Below are 7,150 nucleotides of genomic sequence, written 5' to 3'. Positions count from 1 at the left end.
ATCAGTGAACCTTGAAGGTAACTTTACCACTGAGCTAAAAGGGTGTCTGGGGGCCATACTCTCGGGGTTTCTCCAGTCTCCTTTAGGCCAGTAAATCTCTACCAGAGTCAAATTTTGTCATGCATTTTTATGGAATAATTGGCTAGAAGGCCCTCTTGCCTTTGCATATTTATTTACATATTTATATATTTATTTGTTTAAATCTTTCTGCCTACTGCTCAACACTTCTTTTGAAGGGAAGACAGAGTTACACATGAGTGATTAACGGACCCAGAGCCACCAGCCAGGCTTACTATTTGAACATAAGCAATCAATTAGCTACTGGAACAGCCTGAGAAAGTGTTTTATTTCTCCTAGTATCCAGATTTCTGGGTCCGTGGAGTTGGGGGTGAGCCACCCAGGCCATTTACCCTTAGGTGTCCTTTTGAACCTTTAGTCACCTTCAAGTCAAACAATAGCCTAGTAAGCAGCTTAGTGGAAATAATTTGCCTTAAGCATTTGGCTCTTTTGGAGCATTACAATGACCTTCAGGAGACTACTCTGCCTGGATCCCTCTGTATAACCTGCTTTCACTATCCCCTCATCTGAGTGCCTTCCCGATACCTTTGGATTGACACTGCCTGGTTCAAATTGTATCTACTCACAATAAATATATTCTGTTACACTGATTTCTCGTGTTTCTCTGCAAACTTAGGTTTTTGACAAGTCCAACTCTTTTTGGGGGACCTGATGTTGCCTTCATCCTGTACAGAGCATGTTTAACTCCAGGCAGTCAGATATGAACCCCAAGGAGCAATCACACCCCACTATAATTCAGTGATTTGTAGATTATCCTGCGAGGTCCTTCCCCAAGCCTTCTGGTCCCTATAAAACTGTGAAATGTAGTTTTATGTATCATTTCAAATGAACTAATTGCTTTCTCTTGGTAATAATAAAGCCATTAATCAGGATAACTAAACAAAGTTCTAGTAATTTCACCAAAGAGGAGCAACTTATTAAAGTGTCATACTACACCAGGGTCCTATAACTACATATTCCTCTCCCACTCAACACACTGACATTTTGTAATGCTGACATGAGTAAAGAATAATCATAATACTTAGCATTTATATAGCTCTTAACAAACATTAGCTAATTAATCCTCATGCCACCTCTGAAAGGCAAGCACTGTGTCTATTGTTATCCGTACTTTTCAAGCCTGGGCCTGGAGAAATGTTAAGAGATTCTCAGAAAGGTCAAGATACTTGCCAAAGATCATAAAACAAGATTGTAATAGAAGTTAAATTCCAGCTGAGACATCATGCCATTCAGAGATGTGGACTCTTGGAGGCTTGAAGGCCCATTAGTAACACAAGGCCAACCTGGACTTCGTGAAACACCAACTCAAGTTGTGGAGAAAATACAGTTCAGTAGCCGGAAACAAGTGACGTGCATCCATTGATCTATGATTGGAAGAAAGAAGCAACGAGAGCTCAATTTCTCAGTCTACACTTGGTAGGAGAGTGTGCATACTACAAAGCAGCTTCCTTCTCCTCTCTGCTTGTTTGAAATCATAGATTGAAACGTGCAAGGCTCTTAAAAAATTGCCAAGAAATCGAGAGGCTTTCAAAATTACACTGCTCTTCTCGGGGGTCGCGTCAGACTAGAATCTCCCACTGAGCTAAAATACAAGAGGGGTGGCAAGTTTCACATTTATAGACCCAACAAAACTCCAGAGGAATGCTCATTACCTGGTTCATATAGCCTGCTTGCAACAAACAAACCCAGAACAACCCCTTCCCCCCAAAAAAACTCCAAAACAACCACAAAAACATAACAAATACATAAAAAAAATGCTATTCAAATTTGGGAAATTGTCATGATTTAAATAAAGGATACTCTTTTTAACAGTCACCAATTCATATGAGCTAATAATATATGATAAAATACATTTTAAGTTGTAAAACTGCCTTTCAGACATCAAAGGTTGAGATCAGGGCTGAGATCCCCTGGTTGGAGGAATGAAAAACTATCATGAAGCCAGAAGTACAAGTCTTGTAAAAGCATCTATGGGTCTTATGAATATTTGACCAAATCAAATACTGAAAACCCAGACTCTATTTCCTCAGAAATCATTTTTCCCTGGGTCTTTACCATTGCTGGAGACCTGGTGGCACAGTGGTTAAGCACTTGGTTGAGAACCAAAACGTTGGTGGTTCAAACCCACAGCCTCTCCACAGAAGAAAGATGTGACAATCTGCTTCTATAAAGAACACAACTTTGGAAACCCTGTGGGGCAGTTCTACTGTGTCCTATAGGGTCAGTCTGAGTCGAAATTGACTCAGTGGCAATGGGTTTGATTTTTTTGTTACCACTTCTAATGAACAATCCTAGAACAAAAGCTTTCAGTTTGATGTTCTGAAAAGAAAAACTTAGCTCTCTTAATATTACTAATACCTGGATCATAGATAGAGAAAATCTTCAGGTAGGGAAGGTCAGAAGGAAAGGGCAGCTCTAACTCTGTCTCTGTAGATTGTCAGATATCATCAATACAGTAGTTGCCAGGGAAAAGTGCCTGCCATTCCAGCCACCCTCTAAAACACTAAATGCTGATGTGACAAATCCCTTGCCTCTTAGAGCAAAATGCGGTAATCTGAGCCTTTCTAAAAGACTCTGAAACAGAAAGGAAAGCAGAGAAAAATTAAACTATGAGGCCATGTTGTTGTTGTTAGGTGCCATGGAGTTGGTTCCCACTCATAGCGCCTCTGTACACAGCACGAAACACTGCCCAGTCCTGCACCATCCTCATAATCGTTGTCATGCTTGAGTCCATTGTTGCAGCCACTGTGTCAGTCCATCTTGTTGAGGGTCTTCCTCTTTTTCACTGACCCTGTACTTTACCAAGCATGAGGTCCTTCTCCAGGGACTGGTCCCTCCTGATAACATATCCAAAGTATGTGAGACAAGCCTCACCATCCTTGCTCCTAATGAGCATTCTGGTTGTACTTCTTGCAAGACAGATTTGTTCGTTCTTCTGGTGTCTATGCTATATTCAATATTCTTCGCCAGCACTATAATTCAAAGGTGTCAATTCTATTTCCATCTTCCTTATTCATTGTCCAGCCTTCACGTGCATATGAGGTGATTGAAAACACCATGGCTTGGGTCAGGAGCTCATTAGTCCTTAAAAGTGACATCTTTGCTTTTTAACACTTTAAAGGAGTCTTTTGCAGCAGATTTGCCCAATGCTATGCATCGTTAGATATTCTCCCTGTTATTTTCTTGACTGTTGCTTCCATGGACATTGATTGTGGATCCAAGTAAAAAGAAATCCTTGACAGCTTCAATATTTTCTCTGTTTATCATGATGTTGCTTATAGGTCCAGTTGTGAGGATTTTTTTTTTTTGCTTCCTATGTCCTTGAGTTGCAAATCCTCATAACATGAGGCTATAGAAAGCAAAAAGAAAAAAAAAAAAAAATCCACCCACTACTAAAACTACAATAGCATTAAGAAAAATCAGGTAGCTTACAAAGCCATTATCTATTTTACAGTTTATAATTTCAAATAGATATTTTGCCTGCATCGCACGCCCAAGACTACATACCTCAGATAGGGTAGGTCTGGAACTTTTTTTAATCTTAGTTGGTTGATAGGCTACACTATCATCTGTTTGTCAATATGGATATATTTATTGTCAGCAGAATCTATAGAACTCAAACACTCCAATGTTTATTTCGATCTATTAGTCACTCCTATGTAGAAGATAGATTTAGAGCGATAATATTTAATCACCTTCTCATTAAAATGTGCTTCTTTTTTATTTTTTTAGTCAAAGGTTGATAAGGCCTCCTCTAAACTAAGATGATATTTGGCCAACAGTCTTCTGAGCTGTGGTAAATGGTAGTAGAGGCCAGGTACTCCATGGCCACAACCAGAATGCTCCTTAGTAGTGAGGATGGCGAGACGGTGTCTAGCTTACTTTGGATGTGCCACCAGGAAAGATCACTCACTAGAAAAGGACATCAGGTTTGGTAAAATACACTGAAGGGTCAGTGAATATGAGGGAAACCTTCAATGTAACACAACAGCCACAACAATGGATTCAAACCTAGCAATGATCATGAAGAGGGCACAGAACCAGGCAACGTTTCCTTCCGTTACACATAAGGTTGCCATGAGTTGGAGCAACTAATAACAACAACACACAAACTACCACCCTCAATTTGTGGGCTGAGAACGTACATGAGAATAAACACTCTAGCCATCAGGAGAGAAATACACAAAAAGAAACCCACTGTGAATTTAAACTTTGATAGCAATTTGTAATTGTTTGTAGTGGACTTCTAGATTACTTTTCCATATTAAAACCTGGGCTGCAACTTAGAATGAATTTAAACAAAAAAATTGTGATTTTGTGTGAAATTATCATAAAACAGTTACTCTTAAGCATCAACACAAAGTCTTAACCATTTTGTAATAAATCACTCGTAATTGAAGGATAGAGATGGCACATCATAATCAATAATAAAAGATTGCTTCATCCACCTTCGTGTGTTTTTATTAACCAACATCCAACTTCCTGGCATATTAGTGCTTTATTATGCTTTCATCTGATAGGACAGAAATATACTTGAATCATTAATATTCTTGGGCTGAAGGCAAAAGGGTACTTATTTTCAATTCAGGAAAGCCTCTCTTAAAGGAGACTTATACATTCATTATATTCTGTTGCCTTGCCTATGTAAATTAGTAATCAAATATTCTAAATGGGTGATGGAAAATAATTTAGTTATCTACTGCTAGCATCCCAAATCATAGTTATAGGGTTTAAAAAGTCTGATTGGGGGAGTTTTGTTTAAGTACCTTCCTAGGGTTATTTTGGTACTATTCCAAGTTATTGAATTTTCTATAAGCATCTGAAGAAAACTATATACATGCATATAAATTTTATTTAGAAGGTAAATCAAATTGGATACAAAAATATTTTGCTATCTTTAATTTAGTCAACTTCTTTGGCATGATATGAGCTATTAGAATAAATGAAATTTAATTAACTTATTGACTGGTCACATGATTGCTGTATTAATCCATCATTTTAATAGGCTGTCTTCTATGAGTATTTTTACAAATGTTTGAGAGAATGATCCACCAAATTAATTTCTAATAATTCTCTCTTTGAAAGACACTTCAAATGGTATCCATCATACACTGATGTTTAATTTGCAGCTCTATAAAAGTACAAGTAAAGATGCAAATTCTTCTTTGAATCCAAAGAATTTGAGAGGAAACAAGTAATTTAACTAATGCTAGATAGACACTAAAATTAGCTCTTTTTAGTGTAGAGCTCAATGAGTTTTTATGAATGAATACAGTCATGTGACCAAGAACACGGTAAAGATATGCAACAATTCCATCACTTCCAAAATTTCCCTTCTGGCCCATTGTATCTTTCATTTAGCAAAATGCATTTGAGATTTCTCCATGTTGTTGAGTGTACCAGTAGTTTGATCCTTTTTATTGCTGAGTAGCTTTCCATTGTATGGACATATCGCAGTTTGTTTATCCATTCTTCAGCTAAAGGGCAATAATAACATGACTCAGTTGTTACGAGATTTAAATAAAGCTATTCATAGTACACCTTAGCATTAAATCAAAGTTAGATATTCTTCCTGTTATTTTACAAGTGAGAAAATGAAGAAGTATGGGAATAAATGCAACAATGAATACATGTCAGAGTTTAGATTGAAATCTAAGCTCAGCTGCTTCCAAGAAACTCTCTGTCCTCCATCCTCCAACTATGCTGCTGTTATTTTATGCTTTGTTTATGGAGAGGATGTTTTGATAATATTCAGGGTGTCCATACATCCTGGATTATGACTTTGCTTTCCCTGTAAGTATTAATAGAGATAGATAGATAGCTGCTGAGTAGACTCTGACTCATGGCAACTTTACGTGCAGCAGAATGAAACATTGCCCAGTCCCAAATCATCCTCATAATTACCAGTTTGAGTCCACCCTTGTGGCTTTTGTGTCAATCCATCTCACGGAGGGTCTCTCTTGCCCTCATTGGCCCTCTGCTTTACCAAACATGATGTTCTCCTCTAGTGATTAATCCTTCCTGATGATGTGTCCAAAGCAGTATTTCTTCTCACAAAATGTTCTGTTGTGATCCATAAGGTTTTTATTGGCTAATCTTTGGAAGTAGTGTGCATTTTGCATCCAAGACATTAATCACAATTTAGTACCTTGATAGCTTCTGCAGAATGAACACACACCATTTCAAAAATCTTGTCATATACGGACTCAATTGCAAATCTATGTCTGATGTTGGGACTTCACCCCCATTCCACATTAATGGATATATGTTGAAGTTGATCATTGTTGAAATCAATTTGGGCTATTAACAAGAGGTTTAATGAATTGTCCAGACCAGGAAAATATGGTCTGATAGACATTTATGGTTTATGAATGGATTTCTAGGTGTGACTCTTTTGGGGACCTGTTGCAGGGAGAGAGGAAGATAAAGGTTACAGTGGTATTTCTAACATAAGATTGTTTTTTTCCCTAAGGGGAATTTATCTCACACCTGCCTTTCAGTATTTTGTTAGTAGTTTTATAGATGAACATGAGGGTAATGGTGGTTCAGTGGTAGAATTCTTGCCTTTCATGCTGGACACCCTGGTTTGATTCCCAGCCAATGTACTTCAATTGTAGCTATCACTCATCTGTCACCAGAGGCTTGTGTTTTGCTATGATACTGGGTAGGTTTCAGCGGGGCTTCCAGACTAAAACAGACTAGGAAGAAAGGGCTGGTAATCTGCTTCTGAAAATTAGCCAGTGAAAATCCTATGGATCACAATGGTCTGATCCTGTTGTGCATGGAGTTGCCATGAGCTGACTTGATGGTAGCTGACAACAACAACATAGATGAACATATATTAACCCTTTATAAATACCATTATTGTGAGAAAAAATGTCTTCCTCTGTACTTCCACCTTTAAAGATATAGTATTCATATATCTATGTAAGTGAAGTGTCTGTACACAGGCCATGATTAAAATATTTGCATTCCTGAGGCCCAAAGTGAGAGCTAAGATTTTTTTTTTCTGTTCTTTATTCCCTAAACCTTTAAAGAAATTCAAATTCAACCAATTTTATTTTTATTCCTT

Source organism: Trichechus manatus, unplaced genomic scaffold (genome assembly GCF_000243295.1).
Source record: "Trichechus manatus latirostris isolate Lorelei unplaced genomic scaffold, TriManLat1.0 scaffold00014, whole genome shotgun sequence".
NCBI classification, from domain to species: Eukaryota; Metazoa; Chordata; class Mammalia; order Sirenia; family Trichechidae; genus Trichechus; species Trichechus manatus.
Note: the sequence above shows the minus strand (reverse complement) of the source record.